We start from the raw sequence: 24,873 nt of genomic DNA on the forward strand, positions 1-24,873 counted from the left end.
CTCACTTTATCCTTTGAAATTTAGAATGATTGGCTTCTATAGGAACTCATAGTTCAGATAGTGTTATTGATTCTCCTAGTTAAGTATGCTGATTCTTGAACACAGCTACTTTTATGAGTCTTGGCCGTGGCCCTAAGCACTTTGTTTTCCAGTATTACCATCGGATACATAAATGCCACAAACACAAGACTGGGTGAACCATTCCAGATTGTGACTCAGCTTTGCTAAAGTCCCCAGTTAGAGGTGTCCAGAGCTCTTAAGCACACTCTTTTTTTGCTTTGGATCACGACTTTAACCACTCAGTCTCAAGCATTTCACTTGGACCTGCATGCCACAAGCACATGGTTAGGGACAGCTTGATTTAGCCGCTTAGGCCTGGATTTTATTTCCTTGGGCCCTCCTATCCATTGATGCTCAAAGCCTTGGATCCTTTTTACCCTTGCCTTTTGGTTTTAAGGGCTATTGGCTTTTTCTGCTTGCTTTTTTTTTCTTTTATTTTTTTTCGCCACTTTTTTTTTTTGCAAGCTTTGTTCTTCACTGCTTTTTCTTACTTCAAGAATCAATTTTATGATATTTCAGATCATCAATAACATTTCTCTTTTTCATCATTCTTTCAAGAGTCAACAATTTTAACATTCATAAACAACAAGATCAAAAATATGCACTGTTCAAGCATTCATTCAGAGAACAAAAAGTATTATCACCATATCAATATAATTAAACTAATTTCAAGGATAAATTTGAAACTCATGTACTTCTTGTTCTTTTATATTAAAGACATTTTTCATTTAAGAAAGGTGAATGATTCATGGAATTATTCATAGCCTTAAGACATAGTTACTAAATACTAATGATCATGTAGTAAAGACTCAAAACATAGACAAACATAGAGCATAAAAATCGAAAAATAGAGAAATAAGAACAAGGAAGTTAAGGAATGAGTCCACCTTAGTGATGGTGGCGTCTTCTTCTTGAAGGACCAATGATGTCCTTGAGCTCCTCTATGTCTCTTCCTTGCCTTTGTTGCTCCTCCCTCATAGCTCTTTGATCTTCTCTAATCTCATGGAGAATGATGAAGTGCTCTTGGTGCTCCACCCTTAATTGGTCCATGTTATAACTCAAGTCTTCTAGAGAAGTGTTGAGTTGTTCCCAATAGTTGTTTGGAGGAAAATGCATCCCTTGAGGCATTGAAGAATGGAAGACTGATGGTTTAGAAGTTAAAATAAATTCTTGTTGCAAGTAGAGTTTCTAAACCAAGCAATCAACCTTTCTTACAAACGTTTTGGTTGTCACAATTAACAAATGCCTTTGGAATTGATAACCGAAGTATTTAAACCTCGGGTCGTCTTCTCAAGGAATTGCAGGGAGGTGTGTTTTATTATTGGTTATGGAAAACAATATTTTTGGGGTTTAAAAAGGTTTTGAACAAGAGAAAGGGATTGCAGGGAATTAATAAATTAATAACGAAGAATCTCTTGGCAAGGTATGAAAATTGGAAGTCCTATCCTAGTTATCCTTATCAATGGTGATGAGAATTATATTTTTGCTACCACTTAGTTAACCTTTTCTAAATAAAGGAAGGTCAAGTGGACTAATCAGTTTGATCTTCAGGTCCTAGTCAATTTCTAAGGAAAGACTAGAGTTATTGGAATGCGATTCGATTAGCAAAAATAACAATTATCAATCACAATGAGTTTGATAACTCAAGAGTTACCAATTAATCAACCAAAGCCAATAGTAAATAATCTAAATAAAAAAATAGGGAAAAGCAATCATGAGTCTGAAATACCTCAATTTATATCAAATAAAGAAAATCATAACATGAATGGTCATTAAACAAATAAAAGAGAAAATAAATAAATAAGAACATTGAACCTGAGATAAAGAAGAAATATTCCTAAATTCTAAAAATCCTAATCTTAAATCCTAAGAGAAAGGAGAGAGCCTCTCTCTCTCTAAAACTACATCTAAATTATGAAAAGTGTGTTCTGAGTCTGATCTCCCGTCGTCCCCCGAGTCTCTGCATGTTCCCTGACTTTAATCTATGTTTCTGGGCCGAAAACTGGGTTGAAATGCGGCCCAGAATCTCTGCCATCTACTTCTGTAATTCTGCAGATTGCGCATGTCACGCGGCCACGTCGTCTACGCGATCGCGTCACTCAGCGTTTTTCGTACCACGCGTGCGCGTCGTCCACGCATTCGCGTCGTTCGTGCAGCTTTCAATCCGCGCAGTCGTGTCAGGCACGCGGACGCGTCACTCTGATTTTTTCCATTTCGCGTGGTCGCGTGAGCCATGTGACCGCGTGACTTCTCGCTGGTCATCTCCTCAATTTCTGTGTTCTTTCCATTTTCGCACGCTTCCTCTTCATTCTCTAAGCCATTCCTGCCCTATGAAGCATGAAACACTTAACACACAAATCAAGGCATCGAATGGTAATAAGAGAGGATTAAGATTAGCTAAATTAAGACCAAAGAAGCATGTTTTCAATCATAGAACTAAACTAGGAAGGGATTGTAAAATCATGCAAATCATATGAATAAGTGGGTGAAAAGCTTGATAAAACCACTCAATTAAATATAATATAAACCATAAAATAGTGGTTTATCAGGCATCTCAGGGATTTTTTGATGGTGAGCTTCCTCATGCGTCTCTTGAGATTCATGAGTAGGCTCTCTTGTTTGCTCTATCTTCTTCTTAGCGATGGGCTTGTCCTCTTCAATGAGGATGTCTCCTTCTATGATAACTCCAGCTGAGTAGCATAGATGGCAAATGAGATAAGGAAAAGCTAGCCTTGCCAAGGTAGAGAGCTTTTCGGCTATTTTGTAGAATTCAAGAGAGATGACTTCATGAACTTTTACTTCCTCTCCAATCATGATGCTATGGATCATGATGGCCCGATCTACTGTAACTTCAGATCGGTTGCTAGTGGGGATGATGGAGCATTGGATGAACTCCAATCATCCTCTAGCCACAGGCTTAAGGTCCAGTCTTCTCAATTGAACTGGCTTGCCTTTAGAGTCTCTTTTCCATTGAGCTCCTTCAACACATATGTCCATGAGGACTTGGTCCAACCTTTGATCAAAGTTGACCCTTCTAGTGTAGGGGCGTGCATCTTCTTGCATCATAGGCAAGTTGAATGCCAACCTTATATTTTCCAGACTGAAATCTAAGTATTTCCCCCGAACCATTGTAAGATAATTCTTTAGATTCGGGTTCATACTTTGATCATGGTTCCTAGTGATCCATACATTGGCATAGAACTCTTGAACCATTAAGATTCCGACTTGTTGAATAGGGTTGGTCAGAACTTCCCAACCTCTTCTTTGGATCTCACGTCGGATCTCTGGATACTCATTTTTCTTAAGCATGAAAGGGACCTCAGGGATCACCTTCTTCTTGGCCACAACTTCATAGAAGTGGTCTTGATGGGATTTTGAGATGAATCTCTCCATCTCCCATTACTCGGAGGTGGAAACTTTTGTCTTCCCTTTTTTCTTTCTAGAGGTTTCTCTGGCCTTAGGTGCCATCAATGGTTATGGAAAAATAAAAAAGCTATGCTTTTACCACACCAAACTTAGAATGTTGCTCGCCCTCGAGCAAAGAAAAGAAAAGATTAGAAGAAGAAGAAGAAGATATGGATAAGAGTGAGAGAGAGGTGGTTTTGGCCAAGGAGAAGAGAGGGTTATGTTTGTGTGAAAATGAAGAAAGAAAGAATGGTTTATATAGGAGTGGGAGGGGGTAGTAGGTTCGGTCATTAGGGTGGGTTTGGGCGGGAAAATGGATTTTAAATTTGAAGGTAGGTGGGGTTTATGGGGAAGAGTGGATGGGTATGAGTGGTGAAGAGGTGATGGGGAAGAGAGATTGAGGTGATTGGTGAAGGGTGTTTGGGGAAGAGTGTTATTGGATTGTGTGAAAGAGGAGAGAGGGTGAATTGAGGTAGGTGGAGATCCTGTGGGGTCCACAGATCCTGAGGTGTCAAGGATTTATCATCTCTGCACCAATTAGGCGTGTAAAACACCCTCTGCATTTGAACTCCAGGCTGTTGCTTGTTTCTGGTATTCAACGCCAAATTCATGCTCTGTTCTGGCGTTGAACGCCAGACAGATGCTCCTTAATGGCGTTTAAATACCAGTAAGCTCTTCCTCCAAGGTGTGTTGTTTTTTATTCTGTTTTTAATTTTAGTATTTGTTTTGTGACTCCACATGATCATAAACCTAATAAAACATAAAATAACAATAAAAATATAGATAAATAAAAATTGGGTTGCCTCCCAATAAGCACTTCTTTAATATGTCAATAGCTTGACAGTGAGCTCTCATGGAGCCTCACAAATCATCAGAGCATTGTTGGGACCTCTCAACACCAAACTTAGAGTTTGAATGTGAGGGTTCAACACCAAACTTAGAGTTTGGTTGTGGCCTCCCAACACCAAACTTAGAGTTTGATTGTGGGGGATTTGTTTGACTCTGTATTGAGAGAAGCTTTTCATGCTTCCTCTCCATGGTTGTAGAGGAAGAACCTTGAGCTTTAAACACAAGGTAGTCCCTATTCAATTGAAGGATTAGTTCTCTTCTGTCAACATCAATCACAGCTCCTACTGTGGCTAGGAAGGGTCTTCCAAGGATGATGCATTCATCCTTCTCCTTTCTAGTGTCTAAGATTATGAAATCAGCAGGGATGTAAAGGCCTTTAACCTTCACTAACACGTCCTCTACCAATCTATAAGCTTGTCTTATTGACTTGTCTGCCATCTCTAATGAGAATGTGGCAGCCTGTACCTCAAGGATCTCCAGTTTCTCCATTACAGAGAGTGGCATAAGATTTATACCTGACCCCATGTCACACAGATCCTTCTCAAAGGTCATGGAGCCTATGGTACATGGTATTAAGAATTTACCAGGATCTTGTTTCTTTTGAGGTAAAGTTTGCTGAACCCATGTATCTAGTTCACTAATGAGCAAGGGAGGTGCATTTTCCCAAGTCTCATTACCAAACAACTTGGAATTCAGCTTCATGATAGCTCATAGATATTGAGCAACTTGCTATCCAGTTACATCTTCATCCTCTTCAGAGGAAGAATAGTTTTCAGAGCTCATGAATGGCAGAAGGAGGTTTAATGGAATCTCTATGGTCTCTATATGAACCTCAGATTCCTTTAGGTCCTCAATAGGGAACTCCTTCTTATTTGGGAGATGTCCCATGATGTCTTCGTCATTGGGATTTATGTCCTGCCCTTCCTCTCTAGGTTCGGCCATTTTGATTATGTCAATGGCCTTGCACTCTCTTTTTGGACTCTCTTCAGTATTGCTTGGGAGAGTAATAGGAAGAGTTTCAGTGATTTTCTTACTCAGCTGGCCCACTTGTGCCTCCAAATTTCTAATGGAGGACCTTGTTTCACTCATGAAACTTAAAGTGGCCTTAGACAGATCAGAGACTATGTTTGCAAAGCTAGAGTGGCTGGTGCACGAAATTGTGATCAATACTTTTCACAACTCAAATAATCCCCGGTAATGAATCCAAAAACTTGGTGTTCAATACCATGGCATAAACACAACTTCGCACAACTAACCAGCAAATGTACTGGGTCGTCCAAGTAATAAACCTTACGCGAGTAAGGGTCGATCCCACAGAGATTGTTGGTATGAAGCAAGCTATGGTCACCTTGTAAATCTTAGTCAGGCAAACTCAAATGGATATGGGTGATATACGAATAAAACATAAAGATAAAGATAGAGATACTTATGTAATTCATTGGTGGGAATTTCAGATAAGCGTATGAAGATGCTTGGTCCCTTCCGTCTCTCTGCTTTCCTACTGTCTTCATCCAATCCTTCTTACTCCTTTCCATGGCAAGCTTATGCAAGGGTTTCACCGTTGTCAGTGGCTACCTCCCATCCTCTCAGTGGAAATGTTCAACGCACCCTGTCACGGCACGGCTATCCATCTGTCGGTTCTCAATCAGGCCGGAATAGAATCCAGTGATTCTTTTGCGTCTGTCACTAACACCCCGCCCTCAGGAGTTTGAAGCTCGTCACAGTCATTCAATCATTGAATCCTACTCAGAATACCACAGACAAGGTTAGACCTTCCGGATTCTCTTGAATGCCGCCATCAGTTCTAGCCTATACCACGAAGACTCTGATCTCACGGAATGGCTGGCTCGGTTGTCAGGCGAGCACTCGGTTGTCAGGCGATCAACCATGCATCGTGTATCAGGAATCCAAGAGATATCCACCCAATCTAAGGTAGAACGGAGGTGGTTGTCAGGCACACGTTCATAGGTGAGAATGATGATGAGTGTCACGGATCATCACATTCATCAAGTTGAAGAACAAGTGGTATCTTAGAACAAGAACAAGCGGAATTGAATAGAAGAACAATAGTAATTGCTTTAATACTCGAAGTACAGCAGAGCTCCACACCTTAATCTATGGTGTGTAGAAACTCCACCGTTGAAAATACATAAGAACAAGAGTGATCATTGGCTTCGGTCCCAGAGAGGGAACCAGAAGAACCAAGATTTGATCTAAGAACTAGATGTCCAAAGATGAAAATACAATAGTAAAAGGTCCTACTTATAGAGAACTAGTAGCCTAGGGTTTACAGAGATGAGTAAATGACGTAAAAATCCACTTCTGGGTCAACTTAGTGTGTGCTTGGGCTGAGCATTGAAGCATTTTCGTGTAGAGACTCTTCTTGGAGTTAAACGCCAGCTTTTATGCCAGTTTGGGTGTTTAACTCCCATTCTTGTGCCAGTTCCGGCGTTTAACGCTGGGAATTCTGAAGGTGACTTTGAACGCCGGTTTGGGCCATCAAATCTTGGGCAAAGTATGGACTATCATATATTGCTGGAAAGCACAGGATGTCTACTTTCCAACGCCGTTAAGAGCGCGCCAATTGGGCTTTTGTAGCTCCAGAAAATCGGCTTCGAGTGCAGGGAGGTCAGAATCCAACAGCATCTGCAGTCCTTTTTAGTCTCTGAATCAGATTTTTGCTCAGGTCCCTCAATTTCAGCCAGAAAATACCTGAAATCACAGAAAAACACACAAACTCATAGTAAAGTCCAGAAAAGTGAATTTTAACTAAAAACTAATAAAAATATACTAAAAACTAACTAGATCATACTAAAAACATACTAAAAACAATGCCAAAAAGCGTATAAATTATCCGCTCATCAGTGGCTTTGCTCAGAATTCTCTGTCTGTTGCTAAGAAGATGATGGAAAAGGCTTGCTATTGCTAAGCCTGTTTCTTCCACCATTATTAAAGCCTTGTTGAGGTTTTTGCTGATCCTTCCATGAGAAATTTGGATGATTTCTCCATGAAGAATTATAGGTGTTTCCATAAGGTTCACCCATGTAATTCACCTCTGCCATTGCAGGGTTCTCAGGATCATCAGCTTCTTCTTCAGAAGATGCCTCTTTAGTACTGTTGGATGTATTTTGCCATCCATTCAGACTTTGAGAAATCATGTTGACTTGCTAAGTCAACATTTTGTTCTGAGCCAATATGGCATTCAGAGCATCAATTTCAAGAACTCTCTTCCTTTGAGGCGTCCCATTACTCACAGAATTCCTCTCAGAAGTGTACATGAATTGGTTATTTGCAACCATGTCAATGAGTTCTTGAGCTTCTGCAGGCGTTTTCTTTAGCTGAATGGATCCACCTGCAGAATGGTCCAGTGACATCTTAGAGAACTCAGATAGACCATAATAGAATATATCCAAAATGGTCCACTCTGAAAGCATGTCAGAAGGACACCTTTTGGTCATCTGCTTGTATCTTTCCCAAGCTTCATAGAGGGATTCACCATCTTTTTGTTTGAAGGTCTGAACATCCACTCTAAGCTTGCTCAGCTTTTGAGGAGGAAAGAACTTAGCCAAGAAGGCCGTGACCAGCTTATCCCAAGAGTCCATGCTATCCTTAGGTTGTGAGTCCAACCATGTTCTAGCCACAGACACATAATTGGGTGAACCTTTTCAGATTGTGACTCAGCCTTGCTAGAGTCCCCAATTAGAGGTGTCCAGGGTTCTTAAGCACACTCTTATTGCCTTGGATCACAACTTTATTTCTTTCTTTTTTCTCTTTCTTTTTCTTTCTCTTTTTCTTTTTTTTTATATTCACTGCTTTTTTCTTGCTTCAAGAATCATTTTTTTATGATTTTTCAGATCCTCAGTAACATGTCTCCTTTTTCATCATTCTTTCAAGAGCCAACATTCATGAACCACAAATTCAAAAGACATATGCACTGTTCAAGCATACATTCAGAAAACAAAAGTATTGCCACCACATCAAAATAATTAAACTGTTATAAAATTCAAAATTCATGCAATTCTTTTCTTTTTCAATTAAGCACATTTTTTTTTTCATTTAAGAGAGGTGATGGATTCATAGGACATTCATAACTTTAAGGCATAGACACTAAGACACTAATGATCACAAGACACAAACATAGACAAACATAAGCATAATTTTCGAAAAACAGGAAAATAAAGAACAAGGAAATTAAAGAACAGTTCCACTTTAGTGATGGCGGCTTGTTCTTCCTCTTGAAGGTCCTATGGAGTGCTTGAGCTCCTCAATGTCTCTTCCTTGTCTTTGTTGCTCCTCTCTCATGATTCTTTGATCTTCTCTAATTTCATGGAGGAGAATGGAATGTTCTTGGTGCTCCACCCTTAGTTATCCCATGTTGGAACTCAATTCTCCTAGGGAGGTGTTTAGTTGCTCCCAATAGTTTTGTGGAGGAAAGTGCATCCCTTGAGGTATCTCAGGGATTTGATGATGAGAGGGGTCTCTTGTTTGCTCCATCCTCTTCTTAGTGATGGGCTTGTCCTCATCAATGGGGATGTTTCCCTCTATGTCAACTCCAACTGAATAACAGAGGTGACAAATGAGATGAGGAAAGGCTAACCTTGCCAAGGTAGAGGACTTGTCCGCCACCTTATAGAGTTCTTGAGCTATAACCTCATGAACTTCTATTTCTTCTCCAATCATGATGCTATGGATCATGATAGCCCGGTCTATAGTGACTTCAGAACGGTTGCTAGTGGGAATGATTGAGCGTTGGATGAACTCCAACCATCCTCTAGCCACGGGCTTGAGGTCATGCCTTCTCAATTGAACCGGCTTTCCTCTTGAATCTCTCTTCCATTGGGCGCCCTCTTCACAGATGTCTATGAGGACTTGGTCCAACCTTTGATCAAAGTTGACCCTTCTAGTGTAAGGATGTTCATCTCCTTACATCATGGGCAAGTTGAATGCTAACCTTACATTTTCCGGACTAAAATCCAAGTATTTCCCCCGAACCATAGTAAGCCAATTCTTTGGGTCCGGGTTCACACTTTGATCATGGTTCTTGGTGATCCATGCATTGGCATAGAACTCTTGAACCATTAAGATTCCACTTGTTGAATGGGGTTGGTAAGAACTTCCCAACCTCTTCTTCAGATCTCATGTCGGATCTCTGGATATTCACTCTTTTTGAGTGAAAAAGGGACCTCGGGGATCACCTTCTTCAAGGCCACAACTTCATAGAAGTGGTCTTGATGCACCCTTGAGATGAATCTTTCCATCTCCCATGACTCGGAGGTGGAAGCTTTTGCTTTCCCTTTCCTCTTTCTAGAGGTTTCTCCGGCCTTGGATGCCATAAATGATTATGGAAAAACAAAAAGCAATGCTTTTACCACACCAAACTTAAAAGGTTTGCTCGTCCTCGAGCAAAAGAAGAAAGAAGAGAGTAGAAGAAGAAGAAATGAGGAAGAAGGGAATGGCTTTATGTTCGGCCAAAAAGGGGGAGAAGTGGTGTTTAGGTTGTGTGAAAATGAATGAGTGAAGAAGGGTTTATATAGGAGTGGGGAGAGGGTGGTTCGGTCATGTATGGGAGGGTTTAGGTGGGAAAGTGGTTTGAATTTGAATGGTGAGGTAGGTGGGGTTTTATGAAGGATGGATGTGAGTGGTGAAGAGAAAGATGGGATTTGATAGGTGAAGGGTTTTTGGGGAAGAGGTGTTGAGGTGTGATGAGCGGATAATTTATACGCTTTTTGGCATTGTTTTTAGGTAGTTTTTAGTAAGTTCAAGCTACTTTTAGGGATGTTTTCATTAGTTTTTATGTTAAATTCACATTTCTGGACTTTACTATGAGTTTGTGTGTTTTTCTGTGATTTCAGGTAAATTCTGGCTGAAATTGAGGGACTTGAGCAAAACTCTGAAAAAGGCTGACAAAAGGACTGCTGATGCTGTTGGAATCTGACCTCCCTGCACTCAAAATGGATTTTCTGGAGCTACAGAACTCCAAATGGCGCGCTCTCAACGGCGTTGGAAAGTAGACATCCAGAGCTTTCCAGCAATATATAATAGTCCATACTTTATTCGGAAATTAACGATGTAACTTGGCGTTGAACGCAAAGTACATGCTGCTGTCTGGAGTTAAACGCCAGAAACACGTCATGATCCGGAGTTGAACGCCCAAAACACGTTATAACTTGAAGTTCAACTCCAAGAAAAGCCTCAGCTCGTGAATAGACCAAGCTCAGCCCAAACATACACCAAGTGGGCCCCGAAAGTGGATTTATGCATCAATTACTTACTTATGTAAACCCTAGTAGCTAGTTTATTATAAATAGAACTCTTTACTATCATATTATCATCTTGGTTTTGATCCCTGGATTGTATTTTGATCCAGTGACCATGTTTTGGGGGCTGGCCATTCGGCCATGCCTGAACCTCTCTCACTTATGTATTTTCAACGGTGGAGTTTCTACACACCATAGATTAAGGGTGTGGAGCTCTGCTGTACCTCAAGTTTCAATGCAATTACTATTATTTTCTATCCAAATCAATTTTATTCTTAATCCAAGATATACGTTGCACTTCACCTTGATGAATGTGATGATCCGTGACACTCATCATCATTCTCACCTATGAACGCGCGTGACTGACAACCACTTCCGTTCTACCTTAGGCCGGACGCATATCTCTTAGATTCCCCAACAGAATCTTCATGGTATAAGCTAGATAGATGGCGGCATTCATGAGGATCCGGAAAGTCTAAACCTTGTCTATGGTATTCCGAGTAGGATTCTGGGATTGAATGACTGTGACGAGCTTCAAACTCCTGAAGGCTGGGCATGATGACAAGCGCAAAAGAATCAAGGGATTCTATTCCAACCTTATTGAGAACCGACAGATGATTAGCCGTGCTGTGACAGAGCATAGGAACGTTTTCACTGAGAGGATGGGATGTAGCCATTGACAACGGTGATGCCCTACATACAGCTTGCCATGGAAAGGAGTAGGAAGGATTGGATGACTGTAATAGGAAAGTAGAGATTCAAGAGGAGCACAGCATCTCCATACACTTATCTGAAATTCCCACTATTAATTTACATAAGTATTTCTATCCCTTTTATTTTCTATTAATCATATTTGATTTTCTAAATTCCATAATTTTATCCTCCTGACTGGGATTTACAAGATGACCATAGCTTGCTTCATACCAACAATCTCCGTGGGATCGACCCTTACTCACGTAAGGTATTACTTGGACGACCCAGTGCACTTGCTGGTTAGTTGTGCGAAGTTGTGAAGAATGTATGTAAGCCATGGTATTGTGCACCAAGTTTTTGGAGCCATTACCGGGGATTATTCGAGTTGTGTGAAAGTATAAATCACAATTTTGTCCACCAAGGTGATTGGTGAATGGGTGAAGAAGAGAGAGAGTGGTAGGGTAGGTGGGGATCCTGTGGGGTCCACAGATCCTGAGGTGTCAAGGAAAAGTCATCCCTGCACCAAGTGGCAAGCAAAAATGCGTTTTGAGCCAATTCTGGCGTTAAACGCCGGGCTGGTGCCCATTTCTGGTGTTTAACGCCGAATGCTTGCCCTTTTCTGGCATTTAACGCCAGTCTGGTGCCCCTTTCTGGCGTTAAACGCCCAGAATGGTGCCAGACTGGGCGTTAAACGCCCAACAGCTAGCCTTACTGGCGTTTAAACGCCAGTACGTTCTCCTCCAGGGTGTGCTGTTTTTCTTTCTGTTTTTCATTATGTTTTTGCTTTTTTCATTGATTTTGTGACTTCTCATGATCATCAACCTACAAAAAACATAAAATAACAAAAGAAAATAGATAAAATATAACATTGGGTTGCCTCCCAACAAGCGCTTCTTTAATGTCAATAGCTTGACAGAGGGCTCTCATGGAGCCTCACAGATACTCAGAGCAATGTTGGAACCTCCCAACACCAAACTTAGAGTTTGAATGTGGGGGTTCAACACGAAACTTAGAAGTTGGTTGTGGCCTCCCAACACCAAACTTAGAGTTTGACTGTGGGGGCTCTGTGTGGCTCTGTTTTGAGAGGAGCTCTTCATGCGTCCTCTCCATGATGACAGAGGGATATCCTTGAGCCTTAAACACCAAGGATTCTTCATTCACTTGAAACATCAATCACAGCCTTTGCTGTGGCTAGGAAGGGCCTGCCAAGGATGATGGATTCATCCATGCACTTCCCAGTCTCTAGGACTATGAAATCAGTAGGGATGTAATGGTCTTCAACTTTTACCAGAACATCCTCCACAAGTCCATAGGCTTGTTTTCTTGAATTGTCTGCCATCTCTAGTGAGATTTTTGCAGCTTGCACCTCAAAGATCCCTAACTTCTCCATTACAGAGAGAGGCATGAGGTTTACACTTGACCCTAAGTCACACAAGGCCTTCTTGAAGGTCATGGTGCCTATGGTACAAGGTATTGAAAACTTCCCAGGATCCTGTCTCTTTTGAGGCAGTTTCTGCCTAGACAAGTTATCCAGTTCTTTGGTGAGCAAAGGGGGTTCATCCTCCCAAGTCTCATTTCCAAATAACTTGTCATTTAGCTTCATGATTGCTCCAAGTTATTTAGCAACTTGCTCTTCAGTGACATACTCATCCTCTTCAGAGGAAGAATACTCATCAGAGCTCATGAATGGCAGAAGTAAGTCCGATGGAATCTCTATGGTCTCATTTTGAGCCTCAGATTCCCATGGTTCCTCATTGGGGAACTCATTGGAGGCCAGTGGACGTCCATTGAGGTCTTCCTCAGTGGCATTCACTGCCTCTCCTTCCTCTCCAAATTTGGCTATGTTGATGGCCTTGCACTCTCCTTTTGGATTTTCTTTTGTATTGCTTGGAAGAGTACTGGGAGGGAGTTCAGTAATTTTCTTGCTCAGCTGACCCACTTGTGCCTCCAAATTTCTAATGGAGGACCTTGTTTCAGTCATGAAACTTTGAGTGGTTTTGATTAGATCAGAGACCATGGTTGCTAAGTCAGAGGTGTTCTGCTTAGAACTCTCTGTCTGTTGCTGAGAAGATGATGGAAAAGGCTTGCTATTGCTAAACCTGTTTCTTCCACCATTATTATTGTTGAAACCTTATTGAGGTCTCTGTTGATCCTTCTATGAGAGATTTGGATGATTTCTCCATGAAGGATTATAGGTATTTCCATAGGGTTCTCCCATGTAATTCACCTCTTCCATTGAAGGGTTCTTAGGATCATAAGCTTCTTCTTCAGATGAAGCTTCCTTAGTACTACCTGGTGCATTTTGCATTCCAGACAGACTTTGAGAAATTATATTGACTTGTTGAGTCAATATTTTGTTCTGAGCCAATATGGCATTCAGAGTGTCAATCTCAAGAACTCCTTTCTTCTGACTAGTCCCATTGTTCACAGGATTCCTTTCAGAAGTGTACATGAATTGGTTATTTGCAACCATTTCAATCAGCTCTTGAGCTTCTGTAGGCATCTTCTTCAGATGAAGAGATCCTCCAGCAGAGCTATCCAAAGACATCTTGGATAGTTCAGAGAGACCATCATAGAAAATACCTATGATGCTCCATTCAGAAAGCATATCAGAGGGACACTTTCTGATTAATTGTTTGTATCTTTCCCAAGCTTCATAGAGGGATTCTCCTTCCTTCTGTCTGAAGGTTTGGACTTCCACTCTAAGCTTACTCAATTTTTGAGGTGGAAAGAACTTTGCCAAGAAGGCATTGACTAGCTTTTCCCAAGAGTTCAGGCTTTCTTTAGGTTGTGAGTCCAACCATGTCCTAGCTCTGTCTCTTACAGCAAAAGGGAATAGCCTAAGTCTGTAGACCTCAGGGTCAACCCCATTAGTCTTAACAGTGTCACAGATTTGCAAGAACTCAGCTAAAAACTGATGAGGATCTTCCAATGGAAGTCCATGGAACTTGCAATTCTGTTGCATTAGAGAAACTAATTGAGGCTTAAGCTCAAAGTTGTTTGCTCCAATGGCAGGGATAGAGATGCTTCTCTCATAGAAGTCGGGAGTAGGTGCAGTAAAGTCACCCAGCACCTTCCTTGCATTGTTGTTATTTTCGGCTGCCATGTGTTCTTCTTCTTTGAAGATTTCTGTTAGGTCCTCTACAGAGAGTTGTGCCTTGGCTTCTCTTAGTTTTCGTTTCAAGGTCCTTTCAGGTTCAGGATCAGCCTCAACAAGAATGCTTATGTCCTTGCTCCTGCTCATAAGAAAGAGAAGAGAACAAGAAAATGTGGAATCCTCTATGTCACAGTATAGAGATTCCTTGAGGTGTCAGAGGAAAAGAAAAATAGAAGGCAGAAGTAGAAAATTCGAACTTATCAAAGAAGATGGAGTTCAAATTTTGCATTAAGGAATAGTGTTAGTCCATAAATAGAAGGAGGTGAGAAGGGGGGAAGTAATTTTCGAAAATTAAGTAAAAGATTTTGAAAACATTTTGAAAAACACTAATTGATTTTCGAAAACCATGATTGAGAAAGAAGTAAAGTGATTTTTGAAAAAGATTTTGAAATTAGAAATCAAAAAGATTTGATTGAAAACTATTTTGAAAAAGATGTGGTTAAGAAGATATGATTGATTTTAAAAAGATGTGATTGAGAAGATATGATTTGAAAAACATTTTAAAAAGACTTGATTTTGAAATTAATGACTTGCCTAACAAGAAAAGATATGATTCAAACATTAAACCTTTCTCAACAGAAAAGGCAACATACTTGAAATGTTGAATCAAATCATTAATTGATAGCAAGTATCTTTGAAAATGGAAAGAAATTGATTTTGAAAAAGATTTGATTGAAAAGATTTGATTTGAAAAAGATTTGATTTTGAAAAATTTTGAAAACTTGAAAAAAATTTGCATTGAAAACAAAATCTTCCCTCTTGTGCCATCCTGGCGTTAAACGCCCAGAATGGTGCACATTCTGGCGTTTAACGCCCAAAACTCTACCCTTTTGGGCGTTAAACGCCCAACCAGGCACCCTGGCTGGCGTTTAAACGCCAGTCTGTCCTTCTTCACTGGGCGTTTTGAACGCCCAGCTTTTTCTGTGTAATTCCTCTGCAGTATGTTCTGAATCTTCAATTCTCTGTATTATTGACTTGAAAAGACAAAAATTAAAAACATTTTTGGATTTTTAATAGTGAGGAATAATCAAAATGCAACTAAAATCAAATAACAATGCATGCAAGACACCAAACTTAGCAGTTTGTATACTACTGACACTAATGAGAATGCATATGAGACACATAAACACTCAAGTCAAGAGAATTCAAAAATCAGAGTAATGAAATCATCAAGAACATCTTGAAGATCACTTAAGACACATGAATGCAAGAAGAACAGAAACATGCAATTGACACCAAACTTAATATAAGACTCTAGACTCAACAAGAAACATAAAATATTTTTGGTTTTTATGATTTTGTAATTTTTTTGGATTTTCGAAAATTAAGTGGAAAAAGAAAATAAAGGTATCAAAATTCTTAATGAGAATTCCAGGAATCATGCAATGTTTAGTCTAAGACTCCGGTCCAGGAATTAGACATGGCTTCACAGCCAGCCAAGCTTTCAAAGAAAGCTTCGGTCCAAAACACTAGACATGGCCAATGGCCAGCCAAGCCTTAGCAGATCACTGCTCCAATAGCAAGATTGATAGAAATCAACAAGCTCTTGTGATGATGAGTTAAAACCTCGGTCCAATGAAATTAGACATGGCTTCACAGCCAGCCAGACTTCAACAAATCATCATGAAACTCTAGAATTCATTCTTAAGAACTCTGAAGAAAAAATACCTAATCTAAGCAACAAGATGAACCGTCAGTTGTCCATACTCGAACAATCCCCGGCAACGGCGCCAAAAACTTGGTGCACAAAATTGTGATCAATACTTTTCACAACTCAAATAATCCCCGGTAATGAATCCAAAAACTTGGTGTTCAATACCATGGCATAAACACAACTTCGCACAACTAACCAGCAAGTGTACTGGGTCGTCCAAGTAATAAACCTTACGCGAGTAAGGGTCGATCCCACAGAGATTGTTGGTATGAAGCAAGCTATGGTCACCTTGTAAATCTTAGTCAGGCAAACTCAAATGGATATGGGTGATATACGAATAAAACATAAAGATAAAGATAGAGATACTTATGTAATTCATTGGTGGGAATTTCAGATAAGCGTATGAAGATGCTTGGTCCCTTCCGTCTATCTGCTTTCCTACTGTCTTCATCCAATCCTTCTTACTCCTTTCCATGGCAAGCTTATGCAAGGGTTTCACCGTTGTCAGTGGCTACCTCCCATCCTCTCAGTGGAAATGTTCAACGCACCCTGTCACGGCACGGCTATCCATCTGTCGATTCTCAATCAGGCCGGAATAGAATCCAGTGATTCTTTTGCGTCTGTCACTAACGCCCCGCCCTCAGGAGTTTGAAGCTCGTCACAGTCATTCAATCATTGAATCCTACGCAGAATACCACAGACAAGGTTAGACCTTCCGGATTCTCTTGAATGTCGCCATCAGTTCTAGCCTATACCACGAAGACTCTGATCTCACGGAATGGCTGGCTCGGTTGTCAGGTGAGCACTCGGTTGTCAGGCGATCAACCATGCATCGTGTATCAGGAATCCAAGAGATATCCACCCAATCTAAGGTAGAATGGAGGTGGCTGTCAGGCACACGTTCATAGGTGAGAATGATGATGAGTGTCACGGATCATCACATTCATCAAGTTGAAGAACAAGTGGTATCTTAGAACAAGAACAAGCGGAATTGAATAGAAGAACAATAGTAATTGCAATAATACTCGAGGTACAGCAGAGCTCCACACCTTAATCTATGGTGTGTAGAAACTCCACCGTTGAAAATACATAAGAACAAGAGTGATCATTGGCTTTGGTCCCAGAGAGGGAACCAGAAGAACCAAGATCTGATCTAAGAACTAGATGTCCAAAGATGAAAATACAATAGTAAAAGGTCCTACTTATAGAGAACTAGTAGCCTAGGGTTTACAGAGATGAGTAAATGACGTAAAAATCCACTTCTGGGTCCACTTAGTGTGTGCTTGGGCTGAGAATTGAAGCATTTTCGTGTAGAGACTCTTCTTGGAGTTAAACGCCAGCTTTTATGCCAGTTTGGGCGTTTAACTCCCATTCTTGTGCCAGTTCCGATGTTTAACGCTGGGAATTCTGAGGGTGACTTTAAATGCCGGTTAGGGCCATCAAATCTTGGGTAAAGTATGGACTATTATATATTGCTGGAAAGCCCAGGATGTCTACTTTCCAACGCCGTTGAGAGCGCGTCAATTGGGCTTCTGTAACTCCAGAAAATCTGCTTCGAGTGCAGGGAGGTCAGAATCCAACAGCATCTGCAGTCCTTTTTAGTCTCTGAATCAGATTTTTGCTCAGGTCCCTCAATTTCAGCCAGAAAATACCTGAAATCACAGAAAAACACACAAACTCATAGTAAAGTCCAGAAAAGTGAATTTTAACTAAAAACTAATAAAAATATACTAAAAACTAACTAGATCATACTAAAAACATACTAAAAATAATGCCAAAAAGCGTATAAATTATCCGCTCATCAGTGGCTTTGCTCAGAATTCTCTGTCTGTTGCTAAGAAGATGATGGAAAAGGCTTGCTATTGCTAAGCCTGTTTCTTCCACCATTATTAAAGCCTTGTTGAGGTTTTTGCTGATCCTTCCATGAGAAATTTGGATGATTTCTCCATGAAGAATTATAGGTGTTTCCATAAGGTTCACCCATGTAATTCACCTCTGCCATTGCAGGGTTCTCAGGATCATCAGCTTCTTCTTCAGAAGATGCCTCTTTAGTACTGTTGGATGCATTTTGCCATCCATTCAGACTTTGAGAAATCATGTTGACTTGCTAGTCAACATTTTGTTCTGAGCCAATATGGCATTCAGAGCATCAATTTCAAGAACTCTCTTCCTTTGAGGCGTCCCATTACTCACAGAATTCCTCTCAGAAGTGTACATGAATTGGTTATTTGCAACCATGTCAATGAGTTCTTGAGCTTCTGCAGGCGTTTTCTTTAGCTGAATGGATCCACCTGCAGAATGGTCCAGTGACATCTTAGAGAACTCAGATAGACCATAATAGAATATATCCAAAATGGTCCACTCTGAAAGCATGTCAGAAGGACACTTTTTGGTCATCTGCTTGTATCTTTCCCAAGCTTCATAGAGGGATTCACCATCTTTTTGTTTGAAGGTCTGAACATCCACTCTAAGCTTGCTCAGCTTTTGAGGAGGAAAGAACTTAGCCAAGAAGGCCGTGACCAGCTTATCCCAAGAGTCCATGCTATCCTTAGGTTGTGAGTCCAACCATGTTTTAGCTCTGTCTCTTACAGTAAAAGGAAAAGCATGAGCCTGTAGACTTCAAGATCTACTCTATTAGTCTTAACAGTCTCACAGATCTGTAAGAACTCAGTTAAAAATTGGTAGAGATCTTCTGATGGAAGTCCATGAAACTTACAGTTCTGTTGCATTAGAGCAACTAGTTGAGGTTTCAACTCAAAATTGTTTGCTCCAATGGAAGGGATTGAGATGCTTCTTCCATCAAATTTGGAAGTAGGTGTAGTATAGTCACCAAGCATCCTCCTTGCATTATTATTTTCGGCTGCCATCTCCTCTTCCTTTTTGAAAATCTCTGTCAGGTTGTCTTTAGATTGTTGTAATTTAGCTTCTCTTAGTTTCCTCTTCAGAGTTCTTTCAGGTTCAGGATCTACTTCAACAAGAATATTCTTGTCCTTGCTCCTGCTCATATGAAAAAGAAGGGAATAGAAAATAATAATAGGGATCCTCTTTACCACAGTAGAGAGATTCCTTTATGTTAGTATAAGAAGAAGAATAGAGAAAGGAAGAGAGGAAAATTCGAACTCAGAGATAGGAGAGGGTTCGAATTTTTAGATAAAGAGAAATGTTAGTAAATGAATAAATAAATAGAAAAGAGATAAAAGAGAGAGAATTTCGAACATAAATTTTGAAAAAGGGTTAGTGATTTTCGAAAATTAAGATAAGAAATAAAATTAAAATTAAAATTTGAAATAATTAGTTAATTAAAAGAATTTTGAAAAAGAGGAAGGAATTTTTGAAAATTAGAAAGAGAAAAGTAGTTAGGTGGTTTTGAAAAAAGATAAGAAACAAACAAAAAGTCAATTTAGTTAGTTGAAAAAGATTTGAAAAATCAATTTTGAAAAGATAAGAAGTTAGAAAAGATTTTTGAAATCAATTTTGGAAAAGATTTGATTTTTAAAATTAAAATTGATTACTTGACTAACAAGAAACTAAAAGATATGATTCTCGAATTTAAAGATTGAACCTTTCTTAAAAAGAAAGTAACAAACTTCAAATTTTTGAATCAATCACATTAATTGTTAGTAAAGTTTCAATTTTGAAATAAAGATAAGAAAAAGATTTTGAAAATAGATTTTAAAAATTTTCGAAAATAATAAAAAAATAAAAAAGATTTGATTTTTGAAAAAGATTTTGAAAAGAGAGGATTTTTAAAATTGAAAATTTGACTTGAATTATAAGAAATAGCTAAGTTTTAAAAATTTTTGACTAAGTCAACTCAAATTTTCAAAAATTATGAACAAAATAAGGAAAAGATATTTTTTATTTTTAAATTTTTAATGAGGAGAGAGAAAAACACAAAAATGACTCAAAACATGAAAATGCAAGATTAAAACACATAATGCATGCAAGAACACTATGAATGTCAAGATGAATACCAAGAACACTTTGAAGATCAAGATGAACATCAAGACTTATTTTTGAAAAATTTTCAAGAAAAGAAAAACATGCAAGACACCAAACTTAGAAAATTTTCATATTTAGACACTAAGAATTCAAAAATGCATATGAGAAACAACAAAAAAACACAAAACAAGAAAATATCAAGATCAAACAAGAAGACTTACCAAGAACAACTTGAAGATCATGAAGAACACCATGCATGAATTTTCGAAAAATGCATAAATTTTAAAAATATGCAATTGACATCAAACTTAAAAATTGACACTAGACTCGAACAACAAACACAAAATATTTTTTACTTTTATGATTTTATTAATTTTTTTGTATTTTTATTATTTTTTATTTATTTATTTTTTTCGAAAATTATTTTTTTGGAAAAACGAAAAAGAAGAAAAAATTTTTGAAAGATTTTTGAAAACTTTTTGAAAAGAAAATTACCTAATCTGAGTAACAAGATGAACTGTCAGTTGTCCAAACTTGAACAATCCCCGGCAACGGCACCAAAAACTTGGTGCACGAAATTGTGATCATCAACAATGGTGCCAAAAATTTGGTAGCGCTCTCAAACGTGTATCACACTTTGTCACAACTTCGCACAACTAACCAGCAAGTGCACTGGGTCGTCCAAGTAATACCTTACGTGAGTAAGGGTCGATCCCACGGAGATTGTTGGTATGAAGCAAGCTATGGTCATCTTGTAAATCTAAGTTAGGCGAAAATAAATGGTTATGGAGTTTTTGAAATTAAAAATAAATAAAGCATAAAATAAAGATAAATATCCTTATGTAATTCATTGGTGGGAATTTCAGATAAGTGTATGGAGATGCTTTGTCCCTATTGAATCTCTGCTTTCCTACTGCCTTCCTTCAATCCTTCATACTCCTTTCCATGGCAAGCTGTATGTAGGGCATCACCGTTGTCAATGGCTACATCCCATCCTCTCAGTGAAAATGGTCCAAATGCTCTTGTTACAGCACGGCTAATCATTTGTCGGTTCTCGATCATGTCGGAATAGAATCCATTGATTCTTTTGCGTCTGTCACCACGCCCAACAATCGCGAGATTGAAGCTCGTCATAGTCATTCAATCCCTGAATCCTACTCGGAATACCACAGACAAGGTTTAGACTTTCCGAATTCTCAAGAATGGCCGCCAATAATTCTAGCTTATACCACGAAGATTCTGATTAAGGAATCCAAGAGATATTCATTCGGTCTAAAGTAGAACGGAAGTGGTTGTCAATCACGTGTTCATAGGTGAGAGTGATGATGAGTGTCACGGATCATGACATTCGTCATGTTGAAGTGCAACGAATATCTTAGAATAAGAATAAGCATGAATTGAATAGAAAATAGTAGTACTTTGCATTAAAACTCGAGGTACAGTAGAGCTCCACACTTTAATCTATGGTGTGTAGAAACTCCACCGTTGAAAATACATAAGTGGTGGTCCAGGAATGGCCGAATGGCCAGCCCCCTTTGAAGGTCTAAAATCGCATACACTAACTAAAGATTAATCAAAAGACGTCTAATACAATAGTGAAAATGTTCTATTTATACTAGACTAGTTACTAGGATTTACAGAAATAAGTTTAAATGCAGAAATCCACTTCAGGGGCCCACTTTAGTGTGTGCTTGGGCTGAGCTTGAGCTTTACACATGCAGAGGCTTCTCTTGGAGTTAAACACCAAGTTGTAACGTGTTTTTGGCGTTTAACTCTGATTTGTGACGTGTTTCTGGCGTTTTACTCCAGAATGCAGCATGGAACTGGCATTGAACACCAGTTTGCATTATCTAAGCTCGAACAAAGTATGGACCATTATATATTGCTGGAAAACCCTGGATGTCTACTTTCCAACGCCGTTTAGAGTGTGCCATTTGGAGTTCTGTAGCTCCAGAAAATCCATCTCGAGTGCAGGGAGGTCAGAATCCAACAACATCAGCAGTCCTTTGTCAGCCTGAAACAGATTTTTGCTCAGGTCCCTCAATTTTAGCCAGAAAATACCTGAAATAACAGAAAAACACACAAACTCATAGTAAAGTCCAAAAATGTGAATTTAGCATAAAAACTAATGAAAACATCCCTAAAAGTAGCTAGATCCTACTAAAAACTACCTAAAAACAATGCCAAAAAGCGTATAAATTATCCGCTCTTCAGTTTGCTTGTCCCAAGCAAAGAATACTTGGTCCCCTCTTGGTGTTGAACGCCAAGAGTGCTTCCCTTATGGGCGTTGAATGCCCAAACTCTCTTCTCCCTTCTGGCGTTGAATGCCAGTAATGAACACTAATGACAAGTCATCTTAGCCTAATTTCACTAGTCTTTTTCTTTTGTTTTCAATAGATTTTATGCACTTTCTTGAACCATAAGTAAGCCAATTGGGTAGAATTTCATGTTTCCTTTGATTCAATCAACTATGGAGAAATTGATGCATTTTCATGAGTTTTTGTGCAATAATTGCTTATATGACAAGAAGAAGAATAAATCTCATGATTATGGCATAGCTTTGATATAATTGTTGATTGATGATAGGTGGAATAAAGCTTGGAAGAAGGTTGCAAGAATGGACTTGGAAAGAAGGGATTCACATTTGAGCTCACGTTTGCCTCAAACGTGAGTAGCAGCTGAAAACACCCTGGAGGTCGCTCACGTTTGCGCCAACGTTTGCCTCTAACGTGAGTTCAAATGTTGGCTACATTTTAGCATGGAGAAGCACCCCTGATTGATGCCTTGGATGACCAACGTTTGCGCCAACGTTTGCCTCAAACGTTAGGCCAAACGTTGGCCAAAAGAGAAGCTTGGAGGGAACCACGTTTGAGCTCACGTTTGACCTCAAACACTTGCTCAAACGTGGATGACAGCAGAATGGCCGAGCTGTATAATTAGCACACGAAGGCATTTGAGTCAACGTTTGCCTCAAACGTTGACCCAAACGTAAATCCCCAAGGCCCAAGTTGCAAACGGATTTCTCCCCAACACCAAGAGCAATCAACAGAGGCTTTTGTCAACCCAATTCCATCAAGAGCAAGGGCCCAATTCAAGGCTTGAAAATCATTTGAAGAAAGTGTATAAATAGCTTAGAATTTAAGTTTTCAGAGAGCTTTTCCTTTTGGGAGTTTTTCTTTTAGTTTTGCTGGGTAGTTTTGAAAAGCTTTTGGGTTTTGAGTTATTTTGAGATTCTGAGTCTTGGGGAAGGAGAATTGAATTCTCTTCCTCTTAGTTTTCTTGTTTTCAATTTCATTTACACTTGTCTTGAATCTTGGGTTGGAGAATTGAGAAAATTCTGTCTCAATCTCACCTCACTGTTTGATTTACTAAACCATTTTGAGAAATTAAACTTTGGATTTACTTTTCTACATCGATCTCTTCTTTAATTTTGTAATCGCTCTCTGAATTTGGATCTAGGAAGGCATTGAGATCTAGACTTAGTTATCTAGTCTCTTGGGTCCTGAGATCTGCCGGTTTCCACTTTCAATTCTTCTGTTGAATGCTTCTTCAGGCCAATTTACATTTTCTGTTTGAGACCTGCTGCAATTAAATTCATCTTTTACTTTCCTGCTTGTTGCAATTTACTTTTCTCTTGCTTAATTTCTGCAATCCCAATTCCCAATTCCTTTTATAGTTCAAGTAATTTACATTTCTTGCACTTTAAGTTTAAGTAATTTACATTTCTTGCAATCTAAGGTTCTGTAATTTATATTACTTGCACTTTAAGATTCAGCTTTTTTATTTCCTGTTCTCTTTAATTTACTACAATTATCCCTCTCCCTTTTAAATTTCATGCAATTTAGCTTCTGCTGGATACAAATCACTCAAATCAACTCTTGTTTGCTTGACTAAATCAACTACTAAGCTAAAATTACTCAATCCTTCAATCCCTGTGGGATCGACCTCACTCCCGTGAGTTTTATTACTTGATGCGACCCGGTGCACTTGCCGGTGAGTTTTGTGTCGGATCGTTTTCCGCACATCAAGTTTTTGGCGCCATTGCCAGGGATTGAAATAGATTGACAATGATTAAGTAAGGTGGTAGTTTAGATCAAGCACTTTTTCTTTAATTTTGATTAGCACACTAACTGTTTGAGAATTTGTCTCTACTAACTCTCACAGCACTCAAGCTACAGAGTGCTCTATATATCTTTGCTGTTTTGGTTGTATGACATAAACCAGGAGAGAGTTCTCCACCTCTGGAATTTCTGAAGAAGAGCACCAAGAAATGGAGGAGACTGGAAGGAAGTTCACAGTAAGAGGAGAAAAGCTAAGGCACTATGATTTTCAGCCTCCATGATCAAAGAACAAGATGTCAAGCTAGTGACAATAAAGAAGCGCTTGTTGGGAGGCAACCCAACCTAAGGTAGTTTTCTTTCCATAGCTATTTCAATAAAGAGGCTAAGTAGCTTTATCTATATTGCAAGGAGCTAAGTTTGGTGTTGCACACCAAAACAAAGGGAGAATGAAGAATGCTAAGTTTGGTGTTCCACAAAAAACCTTATTTAAAAACACATTCTCACCTTCTGCATAAAGGGTTGCTAGCTCCAAACAATCAGAGAAACTACTTAACCAATGTCTATTTTCTAGTTTTTAGTCTTATTGCCTTTAGCAAAGAAAAAGAGTTCCACATATGGTCAATTTGATGCATGAGAACTATTGGCAAGGTACTAAGTTTGGTGTTCTCACACCAAAGTAAGTTCAAAAGCCCACAAATAATTCATTCATGCGAACCATTTTTCAAGTGCTTGGGGAACAAGCAACTTTCAAAGTTTATTGTAGGCAATCACTTGAATCTAAGGAAGGATTAAGCA

General features: G+C 39.2%; 3 non-coding genes across 3 annotated transcripts; all 3 read left to right on the forward strand.

Moving 5' to 3' along the window:
* Window positions 1-7,742: 7,742 nt before the first annotated feature.
* LOC112700006 (small nucleolar RNA R71) lies at window positions 7,743-7,850 on the forward strand. Its single transcript, XR_003152934.1, has one exon. It is a non-coding gene; the product is annotated as a small nucleolar RNA R71 (small nucleolar RNA).
* A 6,016-nt stretch (window positions 7,851-13,866) lies between these two features.
* On the forward strand, window positions 13,867-13,974 carry LOC112700245 (small nucleolar RNA R71). Its single transcript, XR_003153157.1, has one exon. It is a non-coding gene; the product is annotated as a small nucleolar RNA R71 (small nucleolar RNA).
* Window positions 13,975-18,442: 4,468 nt separating this feature from the next.
* On the forward strand, window positions 18,443-18,550 carry LOC112699754 (small nucleolar RNA R71). Its single transcript, XR_003152694.1, has one exon. It is a non-coding gene; the product is annotated as a small nucleolar RNA R71 (small nucleolar RNA).
* The last annotated feature ends 6,323 nt before the right edge of the window (window positions 18,551-24,873 follow it).

This window comes from Arachis hypogaea, chromosome 6 (assembly GCF_003086295.3).
Source record: "Arachis hypogaea cultivar Tifrunner chromosome 6, arahy.Tifrunner.gnm2.J5K5, whole genome shotgun sequence".
In the NCBI taxonomy this organism is placed as follows: domain Eukaryota; kingdom Viridiplantae; phylum Streptophyta; class Magnoliopsida; order Fabales; family Fabaceae; genus Arachis; species Arachis hypogaea.